General features: G+C 40.5%; 1 long non-coding RNA gene across 1 annotated transcript in view; it reads right to left on the bottom strand.

Annotated features, from left to right (window-relative positions):
- LOC309872515 overlaps window positions 1-14,008 on the bottom strand; it is a 93,512-nt gene extending 79,504 nt beyond the window's left edge. The window contains exons 1-2 of the long non-coding RNA XR_014315930.1: window positions 13,855-14,008; window positions 4,209-4,312 (exon numbers count right to left, since the gene is read on the bottom strand). This is a non-coding gene — a long non-coding RNA (uncharacterized lncRNA). The remainder of the gene's footprint in view (window positions 1-4,208; window positions 4,313-13,854) is intronic.
- Window positions 14,009-14,525: the final 517 nt, after the last annotated feature.

The following is a 14,525-nucleotide window of genomic DNA, read 5'->3' as shown; positions in this document are numbered from 1 at the left end:
GTGTGTGCTCCCTCACAAGATCACTGCATCCTCAGCTATATGTGGGCTAAGGGAAAACATGGCTCAGTGTCTTTCAGGAATCAGGCATACAGCAACAAAGACTGAGAGCTAGACTGATTGTTCTATCATTCTACACAGCTCCACATTACTCAGTTTCTTGCATCGCTGCCTTGACAGCAAGATCCCATCTGGGAAGCTATTCCACATATTTTAGACAATCGGTTGATCAAAAGTTCTTTGTAAGCATATGTCCGGTATTGGGGATAAGTGCTTGGGGGTGGAGTTAATGCAGATGATGGGATAGTGGCCATGTTCATGTGAACTCTGTCAGGGAAAGGGCCATGATAACTGTTCTCTGTACTCCCAAAGTCCTTTGTGCTCACTAGATTATGTCTAGAAGCTATGTTTCTTGTCACTTCCATTGTTTTTCCCTTGGGGTATGACTGTCCTATAGAGCTCTTATATGCTGGTATTATATGCATATAATAATATATAATTTACATTACATGTGTGTGTATATATATACATAAATAAAATTAGGTGTTCTGTAATTGCTTTCTGACATGATAACACATTATATTTGTATAGGACCACAAAATGTTTAAGCCATTGTTCATATCATTTTACTTGAAACTCATAGCTGCTCAGTGAAATCAGTTTAACATTTCCCTCCCCATTTTAGGCTCCTGATGAGCTAAGGTTATTCAATTTACACAGTTACATGGCAACCTAACTCTTGTCCTTAGACTAACGGCTCCCATTTACTTGTTTATGGGCCTATACTGACCTGTGACAGAATTCTAAGTGCACCATATAGACAATGTTCATGCCCTTCTGATACTTCTTGCTTGAAGAGAGTTCTATCTTTCTATCTTTCTATCTTTGTGCGGTTTTCAAAGATCATTTTATTCATGAGGTGATGTTAGTAGATAAAAAGAGCTTTTTTAAAGGTCTTAGAAAACTAAAATGTTGACAAACTTATATCTATGCCTTATTAGAATGAAGAAAAAATTTTTAAAAGGGGGGATATTTTTACTTATCAGTGAAAGCAAAAACTGGGCACCACAAAGTTAAATAAATTGTGTTGCATAGCCTCTTTTATTATGTATTCTACCCTCTGTGAAAAAAACAAGTCTGAGACAAGAAAGAATCCATGGACAATACAGTAATAAAGTATTCCGGCTGAAGAGAATCAGAGGGCTAGCTAATAAAGACAGTAACATCAAAGAAGCAAGGGCTATGCAAGGTACAAGGCCTGAAAAAATTTATTAGAAATACCCAATGAGAAAAAAAAAATTGAAACACTTCAGAAAAAACCTTAGATAGCACTCATCTTCAACAATATGAAAACCTTGATCTAATAAATGGTAAGGAGGAGGGGTTCCATGCTATATACTGAATGTCTATACCCCCAAAAGTCCTAAGTTGAAGTCTCATGCCCAGTGTGACAATACTTGAAGGTGGAGCCTTTGGAAGGTGACTAGGTCATGGCAGTGAGACTTTCATGACAGGATTTGTGCCCTTACAGAGAGACTCCAGAAAGTTCCCTGGCCCTATCTGCCATGTGAGGACAGAGTGAGAAACAGGTTGTGTATGAACCAGGAAGAGGGTTCTTCTTATCAGATACCAAATCTGTGGGTAGTTTAACCCTGGACTTACAGCCTTTAGAACTGTGGGAAAGCAATGCTCATTGTGTTCTGGATACTCAATCTATGGTACTTTTGTTACAGCAGCCTGAGCTGACCAAGGCAACCCATTAGTCTGGGCATTGGGAGCATGTGAACAACCACAAGCTCTGAGGCCATTTTGCTCACTGCTCAGCAAGGTGCTGACTTTCTCTGAAACTTTGTTTCTTTCTCTGAAGATGGGGGAAGGTTGAACTAACAGATTTTACAGGCCTCATTCAGCTCTAAGACTTCTTTTTATAATGATAACGTTAATAAATTTTTATTGAGTAAATATTATGTGAGTAGTACCCTCCATCCTCAAAACAATGCTACATGGTCGAGATCACTACCTGTTTTACTTATGAGATAACTGAGCTCAGGAGAGTCTGATCTACTCAAGGCCTGAAGTCTGCCCAGTGCCAGACCTAGGATTTGGATGCAAGTCTGTCCCTCTCTTTATTACATCAAGTTGCTTCTCACCAGTCTAGTATGTCATGCAACCGTCAACCAAAACCTAACTGTATAAAAAAAGAAATGGCTAAACTATTTAAAAAAAATCCTATTTCACGGACTACCATAAGAATAAAAGAAATACCAGAAACTACCAGAAAAGTCCTTGGGCCCCAGAAAAACACCTCACTGTCATATGGGCAACATTCATTGAGGTCATCTTACCAGTGCTGCACCCAATAGGAATTTTCTTTTGATTTGCATTTAAAGCCTGGACATCAGAATGTGACAGACTTGAGTCAGACTTGAAATTTCTAAACTAATACAATCATTAACATTTGCTATAATATGCCCATTTATAATTAAGTGAAGCAGAAATCCTGCCTAGGCCTGTCTCCTCATTCTCTTAAGAAAGGAAAAAAAAGAAAAAAATCAATATAGCTGCTGTTGGATTGGATGCTGGATTTGGTCATGGTCTCTGCTTTTCTTCATTATTTAAAATGCTCACCTCTATCAGCCACCACAATGGCAGGGAAACCCCAGGCCATCACAAATGGTATGACAACTGTAAGGATTATCCTCTGCCAAGGCCGGGGTGACAGACAAATGCAGGGCATCTGAGTCCACCACAGGTCTATCTCAGCAAAGTCCTCAGAAGTAGGAAGGACAGGGTGAAGCAGCCTGGGAGGGCTCAAGAATTTTCCAAGCCTGATCCCTTACCTTCCACTACTCCCAGCTCTAAACTGTGGAGTTTGAATGGTCTGACATCACCGCTTCTGATGACCTTTTTTGCCAACAGTCAACATGGCCAGCATGACCTTGCCCCTTTGCATCCCCCTCATCCTATCTCAGTTCCATTGATCAGGGTATAGACTGGAGAGGGTGGGTAGTATGGGCTTGGAGCACAAAGCAGTCTCCCAGGCCTCCCTGGGACTTTCCTCTCACAAAGCCAGAGCAAAGGCAACATGGCTACTGGCAGTGCCAAGAAGCCTCAGGGAGAACAGGAAACAAAGGAGGGCAGTTTCTGAGGCCAAGAAGATTCTGATTAAAGAACTTCTCTGGTTTCTCTCAGCCTGTGGCCTGAGGTCAGCACACAGATCTCAACCTCCAAGTCCTGGCAGACCCTGCGCCATCTCCTGACTTCAGAGAGGCCCTTGCAACACTGTCCCCGCTTCCTTCCAATTGTCAGAGATCATATTAGTGCAGTTGTGAGGGTCTGACATAAGGATGAACAGAAGGGTTGTTACTGGCTAGTGAGAGGAGAGAAGTTTCCTGTCCAAAGGAGGAAAACAATCCTCTCCTAATGAATAATGCTGGGAGTGGGGGAGGAGAGAGATGATCTCTTTCTCCCTCTCTCCCTCTCCCTCTCTCTCCAAAGTTAAAACCACAGAGCACAGGCAGGAGAAAACAGCAGCATGTCCCCATGACGAAGTTTTTTTCTCACCTGCAGAGTCTGCAGAGAGCTCACAGTCATATACGGGAACAGATTGTCCATATTTTGCAAGCCAAAGACATGAAGGTTAGCCTTCAGACACATTTGAACATTCTGTGGCACAAAACGATTCCACAGCTAAGCCTTTTCCCAGCATCCCTTGTCCTCACGCCACCTCAAGCCACCATGATAAGCTCGGTATTACATGGTTACTGCCTAACAGAAGTGAGACCCATGGTTGATGGAAGAGGGAAGTGAGGAGTAAAGCCATGAGAGTCAAGCCTGGTGACGATCAGAAAGAGTGAGTGCAAAGGAGCTCCCAGGTCCCGAGAGAGGGGGGAGCTCAAGTGGTGCCAGTGGGGGCAAGTCGCCTAGAGGCCAGATAAAAGGTCCTCACTTGGAAATAAAATGCTAAGCTTTCCCAGAAAATAAATTAAACAAATACAGTGACCCCTTAGGTTTGATATCATTGCATTAATAGTAATAACAATAATAAGGCTGACATAGACTCACAACCTGTAATTTGCAATATTTAGCTCCATGCTTCATATTTGTATAAAAGTTAAAGCATATTTTTCATTAGTGCCAATACATACTGGATTTCTTTTTCCACCTCTACAATGACCCCACCCTCCATTCCCAATTAACTCTTCCCCTACCTTATTTCTCCAGGTGCTTCCTTATTCAGTGTTGAATCAACAATCTTGGCTGTCCTTCCTGGAGGGCCCTTGAATCCCACTTAACCTGGCTGGTGTGATGTGCTCTGCAGGAGGGAAGCAATGAAGCAGAACAGGATGATCACAAATTGAGAACTGTTCTTCCAAATAATAGAAAGGGAGAAATTAGACAAAATGCCTTTTCCATCATCTCTCCCATGCCTGTCCAGTTTTGCATAAGGAAGCCCGGGAAACTGGGAAAGGTCTATGCTCTCTGCACTTGCACGATGACCTCTGAAGAGGTCACTGCCACTCCCAAGGCCTGTGTGACCCTGGGCGTTCCAGCCGAGCCCCAGGGCAGGAGGCAGACTGTGCTGTGGAGGGTAAGGAAGGTCACCGGGTTGGCTAGGAGAGTGTCCCATCCAGTAGCTGTGTGTTTTGGAACCAACCTGGAAACATTAACACAAAGGCCTGCCAACAAACTACATGTTGTTTGCATATCTTACACACACCGAAGGGACAGACAAATGCCTGGTGGGAGAAAAAGAAAGAAAGAAAAATGAACTCAGCTATTAAGCAGCTATAAAATGTTTTGCTCTCTTCTCTATTTCAAAAGCTTCTATAGCATAAATAGTGGTCAAAAGTTCAGTGAACTGTCTTGTAGTGTGGGCCTCCATTCAAACGGGGCTATTTTCTGAGAGTCTCCTGACACCATATCTAATTTCCAAAATGAATATGCTTTAATTTTCCTTCTTCATGCATTGTGCTTTTTCCTCATTTAAAACAGCAACAGCCTCTGGCAGTAAAGGACATCACATTTCTGTGTGAGATGAAGCTTTTTTCCCTGTATGCAGGGGAATGGCATGGGTCAGGGGAGAAAAAATATATGCAAAAAACAGCACACCCCACTGACCCCGGTATATTTTACATTACAATTTTGCCATTTCCAATATAGGTTCATTTTGCAATGGACCATATCAACCATATTTCAGGGTTTAAAAAAAGGGGGGGGTGGTAGGCAAGGCATTGTCTGCATATAGTATGTCCTAGTACAATGCACCAATTGTCTGATTAGGGGGTAGTGTCACCTACAGAGAACATACACAGACACATACACAGCTCCAGCCGCTCTGTGCAGAGTACATTTGCAAAACAGACACCACGTGTGGATCCTGCCAATTAAAGGAAGCATTAGGGGACTTCTTTGTGAATGTAGCCAAGAACAGCTAACTATTTTTAATGACATGAATGTCATATTCAACATCTCTAAGCTCAGTTGAAAGCGCCAATGTCCTACTGCCTTATTGAGAAAAGACTACAAATGGAAACTAAGCATCTTGGTGATCTTAATACATTTATCTACACATGTATATTACACACATTGATGTATCTCAAAAGGATCTAAAATCAGAAACTTTGATAAGTCATCCTCTTACTAACTCGGCTATCTCCTAGAACTCAGCAGTTAAATAAGATAGAGATTTTACATGATGGTAATCTTAAATTTTGACATGCATATTGATTATTTACCACAGATATCTGGAAAGATGATTTTTTTTTTTCTAACTGGGTCACTTCTTATCATGAACACTTACTCTTCCATTAGAGAATTTTCTATTAGCCAAATCCTCATTCGTCAATTGATCAGTAAGTATTTTTTTTTTTTTTTTTTTGTATTTTTTGATCGAGCTATGTGGGAGTTAAGAAACGGGTATCAAGCACAGCCACTGTCTTCAAAATGCTTACAGTTCAGCACATGAAATCAAATTAGGCTTGAAATCACCTGACAGTAAGCACAGGAATGTGTAAAATGTGTAAAGCTAGTAAGTTAGTTCTTACTGAAGTAGTCAAAGAGGCTTAATGAAACAGGCGATACTTCATCTGGACAGTGAAGGCTGGACAAGACGATGGGAAAGGAAATGATGGGGGAAGGAGGGTCATCTGGGCAGGGAGAAGGGCAAATGCAAAGACGCAGGCCAGGAGCTTATGTGTGACCCTCTTCACAAGGGCCATGAGCACCTCTGTACTTCCAACAGGTACACAGTGCTCATAATAATGGCCTTCCCTAGGGAAAAATAATCGGTGGTCAGCAGTATAGATTCAGGGTCCCAGAAACTTGGGCCCTAAGGCGCTTATAAAACCAAAGGGGATGACAGGGGGCTCATTCCATTGAGTCCATATGCCCACGACAGCAATTGTGTCACAGAATGTGCCTTGTTGCCCTGTAAGCTCCAAGTTATCATTCCATTTCACAGAGGAGGAAACTTTAGCTCAGAGAGGTGGATCTGCCAAAGGTCACTACAAATGCTTATGCTGAGCCCAGGCAGACTACCTTCGGATTCCAGGCACATTCACCTAAACCACACTTCCCTTCTAAGAAGGGGCGACTGTGAAAGATAAATAAACAAAAAATGCATCTCAGGAAAGGCCAAAGACTCTTCACACAGAAGTAAATAATGGTCACGTTGGAAAGCGAATGATAAAATTGGTGAACTTTGCTTTAGGAAAACCCTATTAAAATCCAAACCTATTAAACAAGTATATTAGGGAGCGATTACTCATAAGATGGCAGTTCTCACCATGGGGTTACTTTAACCAGCAAGATCTCCTGGCACACTTAAAATAGGACTCCATTTACAAAGAAATTCAGCCATGCTATAAAGAACAAAGTGAGCTGCCTAATACCAAAGTCTTTTAACCCAATTAGTTACAATATTACCTCACATCAATCTTGCTCAGTACTGTCCAGTAGAAATATAACGTGAGCCACATACATAATTTTAAATTTTCTAGTAGCCACATTTTAAAGAAGAAGAAACATATGAAAAGGATTTTACTACTGTATTTTATTTAATCCAATATATCCAAAATATTATCATTTTGGTAATTAATCAATATTAAAATTGAGATATTTCATTTTTTTGTATTAAGTTTTCAACATCTGGTATGTATTTTATATTCATAGTTCTTGCCAACTAAGATTAACTACATTTTAAGTGCTGAGTAGCCACATGTGGCCAGTGGCTACTGTAATGGATGGTACAGATCTAACTCTTTACATCTCTATTTTAAGGTTGCACTTGGCTCTTATTGGAACAGACTACTGGGAACACATACTGGTACCTTAGTTCCAGGAAGAATCTGTAAACATGTATTTAATTACATATATTTAATTTCTCCCTAAGAGCTGCCCTAATTATACTGATCTACATGGAGTGAAGCATTGACAGATACAGCTTTACAGTAGGAATATAGCCAGGCCTTCCCTTCTCTTCTGGTATGACTGGCTAATGTGAAGTATGATCAAAGCTTGCCACCTAAAATCTTGAATATGATTACATTTATTTCTTCCTTTATTACCTTTACTGAAACAACTTCCAAAAAAGTATTGGAAACAATTATGGTAAGCAGAGTGCAAAAAGGTAAGTAAGTTAATTGCACCAGGAATGTAAGCATTAAATACTCAGTATGAGGGGTGCCTGGATGGCTCAGCTGCTTAAGCATCTGCCTTCAGCTCAGGTGATGATCTCAGGGTCCTGGGATCGAGTCCCACATCTGGCTCCCTGCTCAGAGGGGAATCTGCTTCTCCCTCTGCCTCTGCCCCTCCCCCTCCCATGCTTGCTCTCTCTCACACGCTCACATTCTCTGTTTTTCTGGGTCAAATAAACAAATAGAATCTTTAAAAAAAAAAAAGCCATATGATACATTGCAAAAAAAAAGAAGAAGAAGAATAGAGAAAGAGGGAAAAAAACAAAGAAACATGGCTACACAGACTTTCTCTGTGAAGGAAATCTAATGTTACAGATACTCAATGAGAAAAGAAGTTTTTACCATACAGATCAGGCAAAGAAGAAAGCTTTCTAAGTAAAACAAGTCTATCCCTTGCTAAGAGATGTTTCAATTCTGCAGCTACATATAACATTTTGGCCAACTTTAGTTTTGATCTTTTAGTTAGCAGCACCCAGAAATACTGTCATTAACCCTTTGTGATTGCCTTCCTCCCCTTCCTTCACAGGCCTTCAGCCCTAGAATAATTGCGGGGCAAGTCAGAACAGGGCATCTACACCCAGAGATGCTGGGAGCAAATGATCTACTTCTCCAATGTGGACTGGGTGCCATGAGAGTCCCACAGCACAACTTCATCCCTTAGGGTTCTTCCAAGGGCTTCTGATATGGGGGGACTCCCACATTCTAGCAGGTCAGCTAACCTAGAAGCATTCAGCTCTATATACATTCAACCTGATAGCCCTAAAGCTCTTCAAAATAAACGAAACGAGTTTAATATTCTTAGGGAGGGATCATTCCTGGAGACAAGTTGTCAACACATTCACCACACATTGTCCAACAAACCCTGGGCAGTGGAGTAAAGAGGGCAAGGCGACCCAGTGAAGCAGCAACACACCCGCATGACCAAGGATATCATTCCCCGTTTCACTACCTATTTTGTTCATGGAGAAACAATAACGTTCTTCTAAAATCTCCCACCTAGCTAAAATAACTTGAAGACCCTGGGGAACTCTATATTAGCAACAGTTCAACAATAAACAAAAGGAACAATAAATGAAGGTTTTACTTAGATCATTTAAATTGGGAGTGTAAAAGAACTATATGAGAGAGCAGATATTATAATTTATCAAATGTGGAGTCCAGATACAGACATTGCAAAAAGAAATCAGGCAGAAAACCTAAAAATATTGTATAGCTGGATCTTTTCCCTCAGTACTTCAAGTCTGCATTCCTTCTTCCCATGATGCCCCATTGATTTGCAATTTAAATCGTGGGATCTGTACCACATTTATCGCACCTATTGCTTATCCGCATATAAATCTATTTTAGAGCTGAGCACTAAGTTAGAAAGATTTGTTATAAATGTCTTATTTTAATATTTTATGCATGTACTATAATTTGATTCAAAGTGCTGTTTGTCTAAAATACATAACGATGTGTGCTGTGATCGGGCTTCTGTTCTTCAGGAAATATATTTAAGGCAAAACAATTAACTCATCTGTGCATAACACTCACAGAGTCTGCTCATGTTTTGAATCACTTTAATGTACATTCATCTTCCATTCCCCCTTTCTATGGAATCTTGTTATAAACTGGGGCAGGGGCATCTCATCTTCCCTAGGTGAAGATGAGAATCCCTTTAGAATATTCCCCTAGATCCCGCTTTCTATGGTAAAAGAAACCTTCTTTGAAAGCAGCAGGGTGCCTCCATGAAGACATATGATAAAGTGGCCCAAGAATCTGAATGCAGGGAAGGAAACAAATATTTACCAAGTTCCTACTACTGTTGGAGCATTACTGTCTTAGAACCTTCACATATTTCTTCACCAAAAACCTCTGAGGCGGCAATAATAATCTCCCTCTTGCAGACGGAGTCACTGAGGCTCAGGGAAGCTATGTAAATTACCCAAGGGCCCCATGGACAAGTGGTGGAGGCTCTCAGACCCCAGATCTCTGGTTTTTCCACACATCATGCTGCCACCAGTGCATTCTACCTTAATGTAAAAACGATTCAAAATAGGACCATTCAACATAAAATCTATGTTTTATGATACATCACTCAGCTCTGTTTTCCAGCTCATTGGAAACATCCTCCCATGTCTGGGGAGTGACTGAAGAATTTGCATTTTTGATGCAATTCCTATAGTCTCCTGAAGATGATGAGTAAACACAGCTACATTAAAAATAGTTATAAATATGTACAAATAAATAAACAAATAAAATAAAAAGCAAAGAGAGAAAAGGACAGAACCAGTCTATTTAAGTTGTGTGCATGCATTCACATACTGATACAAAGATGACCTTGGGAAACACAGGGTGGAAGGCAACCCCACTTCCCCCAACCCGAGACCTCCAAAAAGCATTTTATTAGCAAAAGCAGGTACGTTAAAAAAAAAAAAAAAAAAGTCTTCCCTGATGGGTTAAATCCCATAATTTAACCTCTCACAGCACCTAGTAGCTTAACCCTTATCACAGTTGCCAATTTTATATTTGTGGAACTATCTGGTTAAATCTGTTTTCCCTATAGATTACAATGTTCTTTTTTCGCCTTCTGTGGCATCCCTAGTCGCTAGCACATGGTAGATACTCAACAATCATTTCTTAAATGAAGACCAACTGAATGAATGAATGAATTGTATATTCCTGCCATTCACTTCATACAATTTATATCAAGGAAGATTTAGGTCCATACAACCCAGGTCAGCTAGTAACACCACATCCTTCTTCCATATCCATCGCCTTTCCTCGTTCTTGTAACCTGCTTCTTGTAACCTGCCCTGTAACCTGGAAGCATCCTCAAGTTACAGTTTCAAAATGTGGGGCCTGAAGCAATTGCTCTTATATATCCTATGTGGGAAAGGACTAGTGTATATGCATATGTGTCTGTGTGGGTCCCTCTGTGTGTGTGCATGTATGCATATGTGGACCCAGAAAGGTGAACTCTTGGGGCAGGAAGAATATCATGGTTGGCTTTCCCTTCCTGGTTACAAGCCAAGTCCTACCTTTCCAGCAGGAACAGTGGTCACCCAAGGGTAAGAATCTTGATTGTCACAAAAAGATGGAAGAGCATTCCATGCTCAAGGATTGGAAGAATAAACATTGTTAAAATGTCTATACTGCCTAGAGTAATCTACACTTTCAATGCCATCATGATCAAAATTCCACCGGCATTCTTCAAAGAGCTGGAACAAACAATCCTAAAATTTGTACAGAACCAGAAAAGACCATGAATTGCTAAGGAAATGTTGAAAAGAAACAAAACTGGGGGCATCACTTTGCTTAATTTCAAGCTTTACTACCAAGACAGCATGGTATTGGCACAAAAACAGACACATAGACCAGTGGAACAGAGTAGAGAGCCCAGATATGGACCCTCAAGTATGGTCAAATAATCTTTGACAAAGCAGGAAAAAATATACAATTGAAAAAAGACAGTTTATTCAAAACTGGTGTTTGGAAAATTGGACAGCTATGTGTGGAAGAATGAAACTTGACCATTCTCTTATACCATACACAAAGATAAACTTGAAATGGATAAAAGACCTCAACATGAGGCAGGAACCTATCAAGATCCTAGAGGAAAACATAGGCAGTAACCTCTTCGACATTGGCCACAGCAACTTCTTTCAAGACATGTCCCCAGAGGCAAAGGAAACAAAAGCAAAAATGAATTTTTTGGATCAAAAAGTTTCTGCACAGCAAAGGAAATATCAACAAAACAAAGAGGCAACCCACGGAATGGGAGAAGATATTCACAAATGATAATCATGTCAAAAAATGGGCAGAAGACATGAACAGACACTTCCCCAAAAAAGACATACAAATGGCGAACAGACACATGAAAAAATGTTCATCATCATTAGCTATCAGGGAGATTCAAATCAAAACCACATTAAGATGCCACCTTACACCAGGTAGAATGGCCAAAATCAACAAGACAGCAAACAAATTTTGGAGAGGATGTGGAGAAAGGGGAACCCTCTTACACTCTTGGTGGGAATGCAAAGTTTTGTGAAACAGTGTGGAGATTTCTTAAAAAATTAAAAATAGAACTTCCCTATGACCCTGCAATTGCACTACTAGGTATTTACCGCAAAGATATTGATGTAGTGAAAAGAAGGACCATCTGTATTTACCGCAAAGATACTGATGTAGTGAAAAGAAGGACCAATGTTCATAGCAGCAATGGCCAGAGTCACCAAACTCTGGAAAGAGCCAAGATGCCCTTCAACAGACAAATGAATAAAGCAGATATGGTCCATATATACAGTGGAGTATTATGCCTCCATCAGAAAGGATGAATACCCAACTTTTGTATCAACATGGATAGTACTGGAGGAGATTATGCTAAGTGAAATAAGTGAAGCAGAGAGAGTTAATTATCATATGGTTTCACTTACTTGTGAAGCATAAGGAATAACATGGAAGGCATTAGAAGAAGGAAAGGAAAAGTGAATTGGGGTAAATCGCAAGGAGAGACGAACCATGAGAGGCTGTGGACTGTGAGAAACAAACTGAGAGTTTTGGAGGGGAGGGGCGTAGGGGGTTGGGTGAACCTGGTGGTGAGTATTATGGAGGGCACGTATTGCATGGAGCACTGGGTGTAATGCATAAACAATGAATTTTGGAACACTGAAAAACATTAAATTTAAAAAAAGAATCTTGATTGTCTGTGTCAGGAACCCCGTCTCTATGTATAAGGCTGGCATGTTGTAAGATCTCAGCCAAGGAATCAACTGAACTAGGTCCCTGGAGGGAGTATTCAGAGAAGCTGCCTGCAATTATTCAACTGGGCTAGATAGGGCATCCTTCTCACAAATATCAAGCTAAAACAAAAATAGTTTCAGCACCTCCATAGGTAGGTCTTACCCTAGGACCTGTCAATTTCTCTCTCTCATACCTCCTGCCACACAGACCAAGAGCTTATGACTCTGGCAGGAGTGACGCAAGTGCCAAACATTTGCCAAAGTCTGCATTCAGCCCACACTTCTTTTCTTCCATCCCTGCCATGCCTTGCTGGCAAGGGACGGTAGGATGCCAGATTCATTGGTCTAAAAAGCCTTATGTTCGCCAGTAAGGAAATGCATCTGCTCAGCCAAAATCCATGTGAATACTGACGTTTTTATCTTAATTGTTAGTTAATTTTCTTCAAACATGCATTCACTAATGCTTTTGGCAAGAGCTTATGGTCTTTGCTACCCAATTGAATTCAGTGAGCAATATACTGAGTTCCTACTATGTGCATATAACACAGGAGACAAAAGAAAGAGATTAGTATCTACTTTCAAGGAGGTCTAATAGGGAAGACAGACGTGTATGCAAATAACTACCATACAGCTACTTGTCTTCTGGGGGTTCCAGACTTTGATAACACACAATTTGTGCCTTGCGTGTTTTCTTCCAAGAAAATTTCTTAATACTGGGCTCACTGGCAGTTCTAAATGTCTAGATAGAAGAGATTTAGGGACAAGAATCTGGAAAGGAGAGAAGAGCTTGATGTTGCATTAGATAGCTGTATGTAAAACTAAAAAGTCAGCTGTGCACTTGAAAGACAAAGAAGGAATGCTGGAGGCTTGGTTTGAGGAGGGGATGGCTCTGAGCACCAACTGGATAAACTTTCTTTCCTGGTAATCATCACAAGCTATAATTACTTTGTTTATATTTGCTTGATGAACTGTCTTCCTTAGTAGAATATAATCTCATGTGAGCAAAGACCTTGTCTGTCCTGTTTACTGCTGCATCTCCAGCAGCTTCTGGAACAAAGTAGGCTCTGAACCAGTATTTTTGAGTAAATGTAGGACAAACATGAGAGAATTCAGAGTTCATGAGAAGAAAAATGCAAGCAGTTTCACACTTGGTCAAAGCTTAACTCTATGAATAGAGAAAGAGATAGATCCTGCCCTTGGGATCAAAAGGCACTGTGAAGCAGGAGTATCACCACTTTGCCTGGAATAATTATTTCATGACATGGCATTCCTGATGGACAATGGGGTAGTGATGGCTGTATCTTTATCATCATACTTAAGTGCCTCTGAATGAAAAGTACCCGGTAAAGAAGAAAGAGAAATACCATCAGCAAAGGACCTATTTAGATGTCAAGGTTAGGGTGGTTTTCCAACCACCCTAATCAGTCAACACTCACCTTCTAGAGAAGTAGGGCATGGTTCTCCTCAACTTCCTACTACATCCCAAGGCTTACTGGTCAGTGTGCTTGTATCTGCTTCACTTTTTTTTTCTCTCCATATGTAAAAACTTGAAGAAGAAAAAGTTCCTGCTGAGACCACTTGTTTGGCATCCTGGGAAGAACTCAAGAGAATTGTTCATGTATTTAGCAACAGAATTTTCCATGCACACTAAATTCTATTGTTTCATATACAATCTGATGTCTGTTATTTTCCCTCCTCTCCAAAATTCTAGATTTCTCTCAATCTTGAAAGCACAGAACAGTAATTTCTCTATTTCCTATCATGAGTACTCAAGGGGATGTCTACCTCTGGAAATTAACTATGCAGTTTTAACTGGAAGTGATAATGAGAACAAAAAACACTTCTTTCCTCCAAGTTGGATCCCCATCAAGATAGTTGGAAAGCTTAAAACTGAATAGCAAATCATTTCTAAAAAGAAAAAAAAAAGCAATTGAGTAATGATAGTTAATTCCTCTCTTATACTAATTATTTACATATGGGTTGCTCATTAAAAGTCTGTATTCAGGCTAGAACTTGATGCTAGAGGAAACAGGCAGCAGATTAAAACACCCCTTAGTCCAGAGAGAAATGCTCCTTTCCACATCTAGACAGAAGCCTGAATGCCAGG

Source organism: Mustela nivalis, assembly GCF_964662115.1.
Source record: "Mustela nivalis genome assembly, chromosome: 8".
Classification (NCBI taxonomy): Eukaryota; Metazoa; Chordata; class Mammalia; order Carnivora; family Mustelidae; genus Mustela; species Mustela nivalis.
This window is presented reverse-complemented; position numbering and strand designations above follow the sequence as displayed.